This window comes from Vanacampus margaritifer, chromosome 2 (assembly GCF_051991255.1).
Source record: "Vanacampus margaritifer isolate UIUO_Vmar chromosome 2, RoL_Vmar_1.0, whole genome shotgun sequence".
In the NCBI taxonomy this organism is placed as follows: domain Eukaryota; kingdom Metazoa; phylum Chordata; class Actinopteri; order Syngnathiformes; family Syngnathidae; genus Vanacampus; species Vanacampus margaritifer.
Window position 1 is genome coordinate 34,076,541 of NC_135433.1, and position 16,799 is coordinate 34,093,339.

The 16,799-nt window shown below is 40.9% G+C and overlaps 1 protein-coding gene across 1 annotated transcript in view; it reads left to right on the forward strand.

The window, feature by feature from the left end:
- Nucleotides 1-698: 698 nt before the first annotated feature.
- Nucleotides 699-16,799, forward strand: part of LOC144043079 (uncharacterized) — an 80,223-nt gene continuing 64,122 nt past the window's right edge. The window contains exon 1 of the mRNA XM_077556320.1: nt 699-1,107. The gene's annotated coding sequence lies outside the window, so the exon portion shown is untranslated. The remainder of the gene's footprint in view (nt 1,108-16,799) is intronic.

A 16,799-nucleotide genomic window follows, 5' to 3' on the forward strand; every position in this document is an offset into this window, starting at 1 on the left:
AATTTGCCATCCCTTCGTTCACTGCAGGCCGCCAACCTGTTTGACGAGGGCCTGATGAATATTAACGGCAAAATTTTGGTCCAAGTGCTTCTCACCTTTTTCACCCCTGACCTGTTTTCATGCCTGTATTAGAGGATGGAGATGAAGGTGGGAGGGCCGCGAGGTGATCACCAATCTCACGTGCTTTATTTTAGCAGCTAAAGCTGCTTTGCTCCCCTACACCTTTCACCCCTGCTTGAGGGGGGGAAATTGAAATCAATACTGCCTATGATGAGAAGACTGGCCTGGGACAGCACAGAGGAGTGATGTGAGGGAGTGGCGGCGGCGGAAGGGACTGGCGGATTGGTTTGATGGATGGCTGGTTTAAAAAAAAAAAAGAGGGGTGATCAATTACCCTGATGGATTGCTTTTTGGAGATTTGAGAAATGAGATGTATGTATGTACATTAAAGACCGACTGAGGGAGAAATTGGGGTTGAGAGGAGCTCTCCATAGTTTGCATAACATGCTGCAAGGGTGGAATCTTGTGACAAGTGGCAACTGGTCCACCCCTCCCTCTTCAGTCCTTTTATTTTTCCAAAATGTTTAATCCCCCCCCCCCTCCCAATGCACATCCCATCCCCAATGCAACCTCCCTCTAACAGCTCCCCTCTCTCTCTACATTATTCTCTATGCATTTTAATTTTTTTCCCTGTCACCCGGGGCTGAGATTCCCCGCCCACACCTCCTCATTTTAGCCTGAAACTAGAATAGTGAAGCCAAGAAATAGTTAATCTCTCCGGCTGCCGCTATGATTGGCCGCTTCACGCAGCGCCTCAGCCTCCTTGAATGAGAAACAGGGGTAACCAGGCAACTTCAGAGCTGCAAGAGGGAGAGAGAGTGGCAGGAAAGAAGAAGATAGAGCTTTACGGAAATTTAGATTTGGACAGTAAATTAGTTTGAAAACGGCGCGGTGTAATGTGATTCCACCGCGTGTGCCCGGCAAATGGAATTAACAAATGGATTTTCTTGAGCACGCTTTCTGCATGCTCTTCTGTTGGCGCGCTCACATGAAGGGGACACAGATATGGATTAAAACGCATACATGGGACACTCCGCTGGGAAAAAGGTGAGTGACTTCTCACTTGCGAGTCTTCTTCTTTCTTTTTTTTATTTAAGTTACTGTCACGGTGTTTAAGGATGCATGGGAGCTCTGCGCCGTGTCAAGATTTATGGACAGGACGTGTTGGCCGCTGAATGAAAATGGGCTGCGGACCGGTCCTCTGTATATGCACCATTGAAAGCCAGCCATAAAACACAAATGAAACCTTAATATATAGAAATGACCTGATTGCTCCTCACTAATGTTGAATTTGTCAAGTTGAATGTTGTGCTTTAAAGGCATATGCTGCAAAGCTGTCCCATTTTGCGTTATATAGCACACATCTCAAATGTCAGTTTATTTAGACTGCAGTGTAAATCAATACATCGATGAAAGCATTTATAAACTCATATGTCCAAAAATTTAAATGAAGAGATACGCTATACAGTCCAGTTCCAAGTCGTGCGCATATTGCACATTCACCGCTTACTGGATCTGGCTCAACGTGTGTGCAATGTTAAGAAGTGACAACCTGACGTGTAAAGAGGACGCGCGCGCACGCACACAAACCGACGACAAGAGACGTGTGCTTGACGACCTGTGGGTGCACCGAATGGTTGGATGGATGCGCGCAGCCCGGTGCGGTCGAGTTGCTGTTCCACACATACACACACACACGCGCACAGTGCGCACGGCGAAGTCTGCACTCAATTGCGCAGCTGTCTGGCCCCTGCTCGTCTCCGCATAGCTTTCAGGGTCATGGGTCGTGAGCGGGATAGACACCATCGTGTCGTGGAGGCACGGGGGCGTGTAAATCAGGTCAGAGTGTCAGCTGGCGCTCATATTTGGACACAGAACATTTGCTCGGGATCCAGTTTGATGTCCTGCTCGCTCCAACCACGACTAAATTGGACTTTTAAAGACTGGAGATGATTAAGTTGGTCGCCTTAAGAGGCCGATTTACAAATATTAGCTTTAGCTCTTAGCTGATGTCAATGTAATCTGCCAGGGTCTTCAGAATCATTTTGGCTGATATTTGTCAATTAGCATTGAGACTATGTTTAACCCATCAGATTTCAAAATTGCCTCAGACGGCCACAGAGCTGGCCCACAATGACAATATCTTTTTTTTTCTTCTTCCTTTTTTTTATTATATTGGAATCCTCCAGGCAATGTATGTGGTACAATTGCTTATACTGAAAAATTACGTTTTTGTATAGGCTACACTGTAAGAAATTTCGGTAAAATCTACAGTAAAAAATGACAGCATTTTTTTGTTTTGAATTTTACAGTATTTAACTGTATACAGCAATGCATTATGGGTAAAACAAAGTGCATAGTTGGTAAAAAAAAAAAAAAGTACAGTAATTTGCGGTAAAATATTGTATATTTTACAGCAAATATACTTTGGCACTTATATATGTGGATTACAGGTAAAGATTGTTGGATTTTGGCGGGTACCTCTATATGGAGAAGAAGCAAATAGTGGACCCTATATTGTCACGGGAGCAAGGACAAGAACAATATTTTAGCGCAAGGGCAGTCTGCATCGCTTGGGGAGGATTGATTTTACAACAAGGGCGGCATGACTGGTGGATAACTGGTTAGCACATCCGCCTCCCAGTGCTGAGGGCGTGAGATCGAGTCCGGGCTTTGGCCTTCCTGGGTGGAGTTTGCATGTTCTTCCCATGCCAGTGTGGGTTTTCTCCTCGTGATCTGGTCTCCTCCCACATTCCAAAGACAGGCATGGATGGTTAATTGAGCACTCTAAGTTGTCCCTCGGTGTGATTGTGAGTGTGAATGTTTGTTCGTCTCTGTGTGCCCTGTGATTGGCTGGCAACCAGTTCAGGGTGTGCCCCGCCTACTGCCCGAAGCCAGCTGGGAAATGCTCCAGCGCCCCCCGCGACCCTTGTGAGGACAAGCGGTTAAGAAAATGGATGGATGGATGGACAAGAAACAGTTGTAAACTAGATAATAGTGAATTGCTGTAAAAGTAAATGCAGTAAGTAACTATAATTAAATACAGTTCTTGTAAAAAATACAGTAATGTACTAATATTTTACAAGAATTAGCTGGCAACTTTTTTGCCAGTTATTTCCTGTAAACTATACACTCAATTCGTTACTGTGTAGTGTGGCATTAAGGGGCGGGCTAAGTCGGATAAGGCACTATAGACCAGTCCTTCTCAAGTGCCTTACCAAGTGGGGTGCGTGCGACCCCAGAGACCATCAACGCCTTCTTAAAATAATTGCCTAAGTCATTTTTTCAGATTTTTCAGGAAACACAAAAAAATGAACTATTTGCATCACGGGGAGATGATATGGACAAAAAATATTTTTTTGCCCAAGAAATAACAGACAATTATTTTAAGAGGATGACGACATGTATTCATATGTTTTTGCCTTACCAGAATATAGTGTAATGGCACATTTACTACAGTAGGTGGCAGTGGCGCTCTCATTGCCAGAGAGTGCACAAGGAGTAATAGAAACTTTGCAGAGGTGTACAACAATTACAGTGCAACCATTTTTTTTAGACAAATATTAAAAGTCGCGTCGGAAAGTTGGGTACAAAAATAAATACATAAATAAATGAGAAGCAGTAGAGACCCATGTAGCAAAAGCATGGCCTGCCACTGCAGTCTACCACATTCATATTATTAAGTATGCTTACACAGTCTAGTCATAGACAATGAAATAAATATTCTGCCTTTTCAAAGATATTATTGTTCAGTTTTATAGACACTGCAGTCTTTTGTCATGTTGTCGGATAATAGATACGTCTTGGTATGCTGCAATGAAGCTGTTCAGTACATAGATCACAATAAGAACATTGTTAAATCAATACCTTTTACAGTGGCAATCAAAAGTGAGCAATCTCATCTTTGTGCAGGCAGAAATGTTGATATAGTCCTTATATTAGTTTTATTAGAATGTGGAGACCATTGTACTGATTGTTGCAGGTCAGTACATGGTAACAATTAATAAATGAAAAAGAACAACACTGTCGCTCAAATGTTCACACATAGATGAACACTGACCTGATATTGTCATTCTCGTGGTTGTTAACTTTGCCCCAGGGCTAAAACTCAATGAGTGGCAGAATGACCAGTTGAAATGCACAATTCATTACTGGGCCATATGTCTATCGCAGCATTGTTTTTTTGCTTGAGAGCTCATGGACGAGAATTGACCGTGGTCTTGGCATTTACTGTGAACATCCAGGAAAAAAACTGAGATGGGCTATAAAACAGACTATTACTGGAAATTTGTGGCCCGCCGTAGTTTTGCTGTGGCTTGGCAAGGTATAATACGAGACAAAAGAAGATAAGACAAGGTCGGCGTCAGCATTTCACAATTCGGTACCAGAGTTCATTGGTGACTTCTGCCAAACTGCGCTAAGTAATCTCCTTATAGAGGATGTTTTGCAACAGATCTTAAGCTGAACTCCCTGATTCGTTTGTAGGACAATCGGTCGATTGTACAATCCCCCCCCCCCGCCCTGTCAGGACACAAAGACTCACATATTTTTCTGTTGTTGTCCAAGGCTGTCTTTTCCTGCACCGTGTGATTTGTGAAGCTTAAGACAGGTCTGAACAAAACACCAGAGAACATCACTTTTCCAGTAAGAAGGTCTTTGTCGGCTCTCCCAGTGGAAACGCGACTCTTAATTTAGCCGCTGACAGCAAAAGCTGAGAGTGGTTTGGGGAGCTATAGCTCACCCGATTAAGACCATAATGGCTTTTCCACTTAGACACAAGAGTTATAGACAAAATAGCGAAAGAGGGTTTGACATTTTCTTTTCGTCGCACACTTTTGGGACACATGGTCATTACACAGAAGGTGAACATGCAGGGAATATAAAGTACCCTTTCATAGTAGACGTCAGAGTTTTGAGAATTTTTGTTCGAAAATTCAGAAGATCATTTGGGAGGTCAAACATTACTGATGTTCAACGAGAGGACCTGAACCACAATCTCAGTTTTAATTCATCCCATTGGTGTATTGTTTGGTTGTTGTCACAGCTCTTCTTCACTCAGCATCGTTTTGTGCTCTGGGCCACTAAAATGATGAAACATAAAAAGGCAAACAGTATCATTGTCCAAATTGTCTTGGTAATATCAACAATAATAATCGCAGAACATAAATTATAAACGACTAGGGGTGTTGGAAAAAATCGATTCGGCAATATATCGCGGTATTGCAGCGCGCAATTCTCGAATCGATTCAATATGCAGTCAAATCGATTTTTAAACATCAATTTTTAATGGTAATATTCAACAAAACGTCTTAGGTTAGGATTCACACATTAAGCTTAGAAAAATATTATATTAATGGAACAAAAAGCCTTAATATTTGATTTCAGTGCTGTTCAAACATGAAACAGACTGCAACCTGAATTTTCAGATAAATAAATACATTTTCATACAAATCTTACAGTGAACATGTACAAGTTTACTGATAAGTATTTTCTAATTTTGAGTTTAAAACAAATCGCAATAATCATTTTATAGATTCGTATCGGGATTAATCGTATTGAATCGAATTGTGACCTATGAATCGTGATACAAATTCACACCCCTATAAGCGACCTATAGTGGAGCTTCTCTTTGATTCATTACTTGATTAAGATGCGCCACAATCTGCCATTATGTTGGACCTTGTTTTGTTTAAAGCCTTGTGTGCTGCTGCTGCTGCCTGGTTTCCTTTTGACCACCATTTGTGCATTACAGCACTCAAAGTGAGGTCCTCTGACTAACAAGTTTACACCAACGTGGATATAGTGTTCATATCAGACACACAGTTTTCAACGTGTCCTGAATCTTTTATAAAAGGATCTTTAATAACCCTGCGAGATTGTGCCCGACTTGTCATTTTGCCGGTGGCCTTATCACATCTATTTAATTCGTTAATGAAGATATGGCCCGCAGCAGAGTCAGGTCAGATGTGATTCGGCTTGCCACAGTTGGACAAAAAGGGGAGATTGCTCAGATAGTGCTGCATTGTGGAGTGTTGAATGCGGCACATGCTGCGGGGGATGTGTAATCAACATGACAGGTGTTTTGTAAGTTGACAGAAAGGACAAAAAATCTATGGTTTGAAAGTGGCTAAGCAAAAAAATACATATCACCGACCACACTCCGAAGTTGACCTGCTTAGCATGCAAGGTTATATGTTGTGGTGGAAACGACAGTGGCTTATTTAGTCACACTCATAAGTGGCCTAGGAAATGTTAAAATCATTTTGAATGTATGTTTCTTCTCTCAGGTTGTTTGGCCATGAGGTTGTTTGTTTTCTCTCGGTACTCTGGCTTAATTTAACCAGCGTTGCCACAGATTTCGTTACTATACTAATTGCTTGCTTTAATACCTTTACTTTGTTACTTTACAGATTACTTGATTTTAAGTAACTAAGTTAGATTACAAGATTGTTTAAAAGTTGCATTTAGAGGATACCGACAACCCTAATTGGAAGTGCATTTTTAACAGTGGCATTTAAGAATAATATAGGTCTTCATTAACAATAAAATAATGACAACCTGTTTGACTTAAAAAAAACATTTACTTTCTTCATTTTTTAAATGAGTCTTTTGTAGATTTCACTTCAAATAAATGAGGTACTTTTTTTTTTTTTTTTATAAAAAATTGTCATTCTAGACTTCACATAACATAAATACATTTTTAATTAAAATGTAAAAAAATTTACTTGGCATTTTATTATGAATGTTGTAATGACAAAACATTTGTAATATTGTTTCATTTGTATATTGTTTGTAAATATAAAGATAAAATTTGTGGACCTCCTGCAGTCACACAATCTGGTGGGACTTAAGCATACAGTGTTGCAATCCTTTATTTTGGTGTGTGTGAGTGTGTGTGTGTGTGTGTGTCGTGTTATTGAACCTAGATAACACTGTCAACAGCACAGAGTGTGCAACGAACTTTAATATTTTGTCTTTAGCTGACCCCAAATCAAAATGGTAACTGTATTTCAAGGTTAAAAACACGACTCTGTTCTTCCTCTATTGCTGTTTATGCACTCTAAAAACAGTTGGCTCAAAAGTAACCTAATTTTGGATTAAAAAAAAAAACCTGATCCCTTTTATGGCACAATTTGATAAAAAATTTCTGAGTTGTTTGATTCAAAATCACCCATTTTTTTGTACCAAAGTTGGGTCAAATTAACCCAAGTCGAGGATCTAACCCAACTTCATGGGTTGTTAGATACAAAATCATCCTCTTCATACTATCCATCCATCCATTTTCTTAACCGCTTGTCCTCACAAGGGTCGCAGGGGTGCTGGAGCCTATCCCAGCTGGCTTCGGGCAGTAGGCGGGGTACACCCTCAACTGGTTGCCAGCCAATCGCAGGGCACACAGAGACGAACCACCATCCACACTCACAATCACACCTATGGACAATTTGGAGTGTTTAATTAACCTGCCATGCATATCTCTGGAATGTGGGAGGAAACCGGAGTACCCGGAGAAAACCCACGCACGCACATGGAGAACATGCAAACTCCACCCAGGAAGGCCGAAGCCCAGACTCGATCTCACGTCTTCTGCACAGGGAGGCGGACGCGCTAACCAGTTTTCCACCGTGCCGCCCCCTCTTGATACTAATCAACCCATATACAAAATTACCCAGGTTTTGACTCAAAGTTTGGCCAAACAGACCTAAGTAGAGGATCGGTCCATTTTTGACCCAATTGTTTTTAGAGTGTGGAGTATGGTATGGACATGAGAGTCATCAAGGCTGGAAACATGACACAAAGGGGTGGATGCCAAGGACTTCCGACTTCCGGGTTTTACACATTAGCGCCGTTTCCGGCCACTGCTGGCCGCGTTCCAACACTTGCACCCCCACCCCTGCGCCCCCGAAACCGCACGCTCCCGCTCATCGGCGGTAGGGCGTCTCGGCTATCTGAAATGCTTCGGACACTGAGACAGACAATACACACTTGCAGCCTCGCACCCGTTAACGGGAGCACGCAACCGAGGATGGGAGCGCGCAACCGAGGGGCACAAAGGTGGAAGCGCAAGTACTGGGACGCGGCCCACACGTCGCAAACCAGAAACGTTGATGAGCGGAAGACCCGCATATTACGTGGCATATAGTCCATAGGCACATGACGTCACTCAAACGTGAATGTGAAGTTGGAGACTCCCATAATGCTTCACTATGTTTAAGCGATAAGTACCAGAAGTTCCCTTGGTAACGTGTTTCATAATGTACAGTTATGTGTTAAAGATCACCATGGCTGATTACAGTATATGCTGTTTAATTCTTGTCAATTCTTTCTCACTGCTGCCACCTAGAGGCAGTATACTGCAACTGCCGTTGGTACGGAAAGATACTACTCTTAGAAATACTGACGTCACGGTCAAGTTGAAGTAAATAAAGCATGTAGTAACGTTTTATGATTTTGATGTAACTGTAGTCTAATTACTTGACTGGAAAAAGTAATGTGTTACATTAGTCATGATGAAAAGAGTTTTTTCAATTTGAGTTGTCAGTGTCTTAGCAATCCCAACTCTATGGAGTAATAGATCAATCACGCAGGAGCCAAATGACATCTTGTCACGCCATTACTTCTAGTGTCTGGTATTATGTCGCTAGTGGCCCCTGTGCCTTGCCCTGCAGCATCTGGTGTGTAAGTGAAGTATTCAGTGTGAGTCCAACGGTGTCCGAAGGTCTAGCATGTTGGGAGTCACGGCCTGCCTCACTTCCAAAGGACATCTCTGATACATCAATGACATGAGCCATCACCAGGGATATGTAACATGCCAAACCCGTGATTCATTAGGACTCAATTAGCCGGGAGGCATGAGTCGCCCCGCCATATGCCTCGAGGCGCTGCGACAATCTGTACCCACTCTCCGTACGTTCACGCTGTGTCCTGCTTGCCCCTGTGCGGTGTTGCGTCACCGGCGTGTAGAGGCAGCCCTGTCGGCTTCCTTGCGCCGGCCTGTCGTCTTTGTTCTATTAACACACATCAGTAATGGACATTAAACAGCGCAGTCTCCAGCCACACTTCCTCTGAGCCGGAAATGAGTCAAGATGACCTTCAGCTCAACCCATGTTGTGCCAGTTGGCAGCGTACGAAATAATCATCCATCTCCTGAAATATTTGGCTGCGGAGCTACACATATTAGCGGGGAGGAAAGACTCCGCTCAATATCGACGAAGCACAGCATGCGCTGTCGACAAGATCTATCTGCCTTCAAATCTCGTTTGTCTTCTTATCTGTGCCAAGGTAAAATGACTTTCTCGCCGCATTCTCCCACCCATCTTCCAGTCGGTCTTCCGCAAACTGTAAAGACTCCCAATTAGATGGAACAAGAAAAGCAAACACTCAGAACAAGTATGTCAACTATGGTGACTTGATGCATGCCAGGAACAATTTTTTTCCCAACTGTGTATACAAAAAAGGTCAGCACCTCTACCACTCCTATTAAAAATACCTCAAACTAATTGCCAATCACACCTGACCCTACTAACAAAGATTCTAACCCTACTAATTTGCCAAATTAGCCAAAGAGGCAAAAATCGGTACAACTCCAAACATTATAATGAATCCTAAAGATTCAAAATCGTGGACACAATTACACTGGACCTGACTATGACTGCTTTTTGTATTACAGTATGTTGAGAAGTGCTCTCAGACACCTGTTTGTACCACGTGAAGTGATGTGTTAGTTATTTTGAATTCCGAAGAATCATCATGATTATATGTTTGTAATGTCTCCAGGGCATTCCTTGAAATCATTTAGCATGTCTACAATGTGTACTTTATTAGGAAGAAGCCAATAGGCACTACGCATGTTAAGCCATGCATGCTCCCAATAGCCGTATCATTTTATTAATTCATGAAACAAAGAAAGTAAACATAACACGGGGCGGTGCTGTGTGCTCACACTATCCATTAACAAATGACCTAAATTCCACCCAATCCATTGTATTTTTCCTTTCCATTACATTTTTAGGTTCCACCTTAATAGGCCAGCAAAAATGACAGTTTACCGTACTACTAATGGATAGCCCAAAAAATAGGTGCTGAAAACTTGGAGGTTGTTTATTCAATATTTTGTGACTCTTACATTTAGTTGGACAATTATCTTTTACAGACAGACTGTAATTTTGACTTGTGTGTGACTATGTGCTGTCCCTTGTATGTGCTGTGTCTTTCAACAGCTACAAATTAAGCACAGCCTTTCAAAAGGATAATCAAGCACATTATCCAATTAACCTTTTGGGAACCTTACAGTTAAACAGAAAGTGTGAAGACAAGCGTGACCACAGCCGTTTCGCAGGATGACCCCACATATGCCAACTTGATCACACTTCTGTACCTCGCCACTTGGCCTCTGTTTAAAATTAATTAATCACTACTCCACTGGTCAATCGAGTACTACAGACTTCTGGCTTCAGGTGGGAATCATGGAGATGTGATAGTATGTGTGGTCTGGTTTGTCGGTCATCTCGAGCAGTGTTGTAGTCCAGTGTATCTGCGAGTATACGGTGTATACTAGCGGTTGGAATCTTTGAATGTCTCATGATTCGATTCCGATTCCGATTTTAGGGTGTGCGATTCGATTCAGAATCGATTTTCGATTAGGAACGATTTTTGATTCAAAATGATTTGATTGACAATGATTTTTGCTTCAATTTAAAGATGTTCAAGGAATCGTAATGATCTACTCCAGTCTGACTCGCTAATGCTAATTAGTGCGCTACTCGTGGCACTTTTGTCACTCAAAAGAATGGCTCCACGCTGCAAAACAAACAACTTTTATTGGAATAACTTGATCGTAACTTTTTCCTTCTTCTCTCTAATGTGGCTACAACTTAACAGTGTATCAGACCGCGTGGACCCACACTGCCCCTAAGTGGCCAAATCGAGTACAACATGAACAGCGCTCCCAATAAAGGCACACACAAACAAAGGGAAGACTATAAAATAATTTAAATAAAATAGATTTTGGTACATTTAAAATCGATTCTGAATCGTACTAAATGAGAATCGATTTTTTGGGGCACACCCCTAGTGTATACCCACTGCTTTTTTAGTCAGCATTGTGTATAGTCACTTGTAAATGATGCACTGCAGACCATTCAGTAATATCTGAGTATCTTATACTTATATTGGTATGTTATGAATCATTGTTCATTTATATTATTCACTACAGCAAATCAGGGAGCGTATTATGTACAAGTATTTTGGTAAAAATGCTACTTGAGGGTGGGGTTATTACACACAATATTAATGTTCTGAGAAAAAACTCACAAATTTACGAGAAAAAAAAACTTGTATATTTGCGACTTTATAAAGTGGCAAATTTGCGCGAAAAAAAAAAATTCTTGAAAATGTACAAAAAATAAACTCGCAAATTTGCAAAAAAAAAACTCAGAAACTCGCAAGAAATACTACAATACTATAATATAGTCTTGAGTCTGGACGAGGTGCTGGCTTTTGTCCACCAGGAGTTAACGTGAGGATTCGTTGATCGTTAATGGGACACTGTTTATAAAATGAAAAGGCAGGATGTAGACGCATTTCTTCTTAAACTTTACTCGGCATACACCGCAACTAAAGCGACAACACTTCCTGACCCTCTATCAACGCAAACCAATCAGAAGCTAGCATACGCTAGGTAAATGGAAGTGAATGACGGAGAACAGCAGATTTGCCACATCAATTTAGCTACTTGTACAAAAAAAAAACTGGAAACATAAATGTACAAGTAAATATCTATTTTAACAAATTAACTGACATGCATGATCCTCAGGGTGAGGACCTTCGCAAAGCAAGACATCTTCATCGCTGGCAGTACCCAATGCTTCAAAGTGTGAATGCTTAATATGATATGGTTAATCTCTGTTAAAGCAATTATGATCTCCTTATTTGAAACCCCGACCAAAAAGTATTGGCAGAAACACACGAGTACGTTACGTGTATTTCTTGCAAATTTCAGAGTTTTTTTCTTGCAACTCTGCGAGTCTATTTCTCGTAAATTTGCCACTTTATAATGTCTTAATTTTGCCACGTTGTAATGTCACAAATTTGCGAGTTTAATTCTAGAAAATGTGCGTTGTTTTTTCTCGTAAATTTGCCACTTTATAATGTCGTAATTTTGCCACGTTGTAATGTCACAAATTTGCGAGTTTAATTCTAGAAAAAGTGCGTTGTTGTTTTTTCTCGTAAATTTGCCACTTTATAATGTCTTAATTTTGCCACGTTGTAATGTCACAAATTTGCGAGTTTAATTCTAGAAAATGTGCGTTGTTGTTTTTTCTCGTAAATTTGCCACTTTATAATGTCTTAATTTTGCCACGTTGTAATGTCACAAATTTGCGAGTTTAATTCTAGAAAATGTGCGTTGTTGTTTTTTCTCGTAAATTTGCCACTTTATAATGTCTTAATTTTGCCACGTTGTAATGTCACAAATTTGCGAGTTTAATTCTAGAAAATGTGCGTTGTTTTTTCTCGTAAATTTGCCACTTTATAATGTCGTAATTTTGCCACGTTGTAATGTCACAAATTTGCGAGTTTAATTCTAAAAAATGTGCGTTGTTTTTTCTCGTAAATTTGCCACTTTATAATGTTGCAAATTTGCGAGTTTATTTCTCGAAAATGTTTGTGTTTTTTCTCGCAAATTTGCCACTTTATAATGTCGCAAATTTGCGAGTTTATTTATTTATTTTATTGATTATTTCCTCCCGTATGGAGTGTGTGAGGACATGACTAGCAGAGCTAAGGCTACGGAAGCCCATGGGGGCGGCGCAACGAAAGGGGGAAAACAACTTGATGTCATAATTTTTTTAATCATTGACAACAAAACACTTGAATTAATTTAAAAAATCGATTTATCGCCCAGCATCATCAACCGCACCAAACAGTAGGCTGCTCTGTAAATGTGGATTTGTAGGCAATGCAGTGTTCTTGCTTCTCGACCAGCCTTATGTTGTTTGCTCACGACAGAACAATTGTGTCTGGCCAAGAGCCTCTTACTTGAATTTATTGAGCAAGCAGAGTCTTCCTGGCTAAATGAAATACCTTTCCTGTCACATGTGAGGAGAGCGGAGGGAGCCAAAGAAGAAAATCAAGTCGTGTTAGTGAAGCTCTGCCCCAGTTGTAAACACGTGCAACCACCCAACTGCACTCCTCCAGCGTTTTCACCACATTACCCCGAAACGCTGGGTTCGTGTGACCCAATTCATCAGCCTCTCCTCCCCATTCATCTGCTCTCACAGATGCACTACACGAGGCCCCACGAGCAGCGCGGCATCCATCACCTTTGAGTGGTGAGGCCCTTCGGTTGCATCTGGTTGGCCCCAGATCCAATCCTGTTCCCCGCAGGCGGTAGCGCAGCTCCATATGTGCTTGATGATTGTCGCGTGGCGGGCTAGCGGCGGAAACAGGCGCTCCGGCGGATGACACACGTTTGTTTGCTTTTTGTGTTTTGCGAAATACGTCATCAAATCCGAGCTCAGCGGGAGCTTGTCTTCGGCTGACAGGCGATTTAAATATTGGCTCTGCAGAGTCTTTTTACATCTATACTTTTTCATCTTCACCCAGGAGGTAATTGAGATGTTTAGTTTAGCCTGGAGGATCAATCCAACGCAATTCTCCAGTGATTCTACTTGTCATGTTTTCTTTTCCTCTTTGAGCAAAGTGTGTCTCTTCAAATTTGACCGTTTAAATATTTGACTCATTGAAAATGAGGGAGATCATTTCTGTATCGCTCTATGAGAAATTTGACTTCAGTTTTGGTTTACATAAAAAAAAACTCATACACACATAAATGATAGACCAATAATCTAGACAAATTCATGTTTTTTTTAACTGACTTGACTTCGAAGTAAAAAAAAAAAGTATAATTCTATAAAGATAATGGTATCAACAGGCTGTGCAGTGATACGACATACTTTCATTGATGAATAAAACAGGATAAACATCAAAGACGCTAAATATATAGCTGAAAAATAGACAAAGTTTACCTGCCAGAAATTGGAGATCTGAGTCATGACTTGGATTCGAGTCGCTAATTTTATGACATGCGATTTCTTCGACAAAAACTTCTGAAAGACTCAACTTGATTTTGACTTGACATTCATGAGACCTGACTCTTAGGGCTTATTTTTATGCCTAGTGCAATACTAACTGTGCACTTGAAGGAGTTTTTTTTTCTTTTGGTATTTTGCTAGACCAGCACAGATAGAGAGGGCATTTATCTCATTATATGTCGTTGTTCGGAGGGAACACAGCCGACTCCTGGCCAATTGAAGCGGCTCTCCTCATTAATCTATTTCAATTCAGCAGAGAGAGGCGTGTGGTCTACATGGGGGAGGGACCAGCTGGAGTCCATACAGGAGATCGGTGTGTGCATTTACAGTTTAAGGAACTGCAAAAAGATCTCTTCTTGTGGATGTTGTACTGTAGGCGGCTGTGCATGTGACATGAGCAATTGGAGACTTACTCCCATATACAGTATAACATGTCAACATTTATCACAGCAACAGTTGCTACTCATTCAAATGTGCGTTAATTAGCATATTAAAAATGCCAATTATTTTTTAAAGATGTATATGGATGTACATCTGTGTTCATTTAATTTTGTATTATAATCAGTGAACCAAAAATATTTTTATCACTCCAACATAAATTGTGACTAGACGAGATTGTCTGACTTGACTTATGACTTACTTAAACTACATAATGACTTGACTCGACTTTAAATTTGATGGTGACTTGCTTGATCCCCCCCCCCCCCCCCCCCATAACTCGAGACTTGCTTGAGTATATGACCTTGCTTATGATTTGCACATATGTGACTGACTCCCATGTCTGATATCTACCAATACGACACATTGCAAATTACGATGAACATATTGCAAAGTTAATACTTAAAAGTGAGTGTTATAAATGATGTTCAAGAGAAAATGCGCATACCAATCGATTTGGTATTGGATCTTTACATGCCTTTAATGTGTGTGCAATACTGTACTGTATGTTTTTAACCTTGATTAAAATACCATTTTAGATCATTTATTGGTAAAAGCCATACTTGGCATCATGTTGCTTCATTCTTTAATGATAAATCCCAAAAAGCAGGGGTGCCACACATACGGCCCGCGGACCAAAACTGGCTCGTCAGATGGTCCAATGTGGCAAGTGGGGACAACACAAACTGTAGTTTTTTGCTAAAATAAACTGTTGTTGCTAATTTTGTCCACTGAGTGACGACCACTTAAAATTCTGAAATATGGCTGTTACTGAGCATTTGAAAATTACGCTTTTTTTTTTCTTTCCTCAAGACATTTCAGATTACTATGCAAAAATAATAATAATAAATGGGAATATTTTCAGAATGCACTATTTGCCCCAGAAAAGCATCAGGAAATATTTTTGACCTGTCATTATTTATGGCTTATCAGGCCACAGACATGCTGGTCCGGCCCACCTGGATCAAATTTAGGTGAAAGTGTCGCCTGAATTCAAATGAGTTTGACATCCCTGCCATACAGGAATTGGTAATTAACCCCCTGATCAACATAAATCAGGCATAAGTAAATCATTGATGCCTTTTCCACTCTTGATAACATTTGGTTTTACTAAACATCTGTTCTGGCTGAATAATTTGAGTCGTTTTGATGTGCAACCTTCTTAATTAAGTTGAAATCATTTTTGTAGTTGCGCCTGCAGGGAACACGCTGTGTGTTTCTTGCTGTGGCGTTGCGGCGAGCAGCGAGCATCTGGCGCCGCGACAGCGGCCAGCGTGACGTCTACTGACAAGACCCTTTAGATCACTTCTCACCGCAGTCGCAGTGGGGAAACCACACTGATGTTTTGCTCTAATCAGCCATCAAGTGTCACGACTTCAAGGCATCACTCAAACTCGTATCTGCTCTCCTTTTTGGGTTTATTCAACAAAATGACTTTGGGAGAAGCTCCGCATAGACTTCTCCACCTTACTATTCTGTTGTAACTAGAAGATGTTGAATATTTAATTTATCATTAGCTGCATGATTAGCTGCCAATGGGCTGTGCCGGGCATGATTTAACCCCCCCCCCCCAGTCTCGAGAGTGCGATAACATATGAGATGACAACAGTTTCACAGCCAGTTTCACGCCTCCCATGGCTCCATACATCGCCGTAGTCTAATCGCTCAAGTGAGATTAATGAGAGACGTTGAGATGTGTTGAAAGACTCGCTAATTACACGCACGCGTACTGTCGTGCAGTCAGATGAACACAGAATTGTGAGTGCGCGTGGTGTGAGTCGATGTTCTCTTTATGTAAAGTTTTGTAGTAAAAAGGACACTTATTTTGTACAATTGGACAAATGCGACATATCTGCAAAAGTGTGTGCAAATCACGATGAAGTACTTAGTGTGCTGTTTGCTGGATTATTACTGTTTAAAAAAAAAAAGTACTTTACATAAACCTTTGCACATTACACACACTTATATAGGAAACAGAATTATAATGAGAGCAAATAACTTACAAAAAGTCTTGTTCGACATGCTAACTTTCCTTTTTGTATAGCGTATTGCGGCTTTTGGCAGAAAAAGCCGCAATCTGGAAGGAAACCAAAGTGAATGCTGAGTTTCCATCACTTATGAAATATGTTTCATAAAAGGAGGATTTGAAAGATGTAACTTCTGTAGACGCTTGATAAATAAATGAGTCGCAGCGAAGATAATCACTTTTCA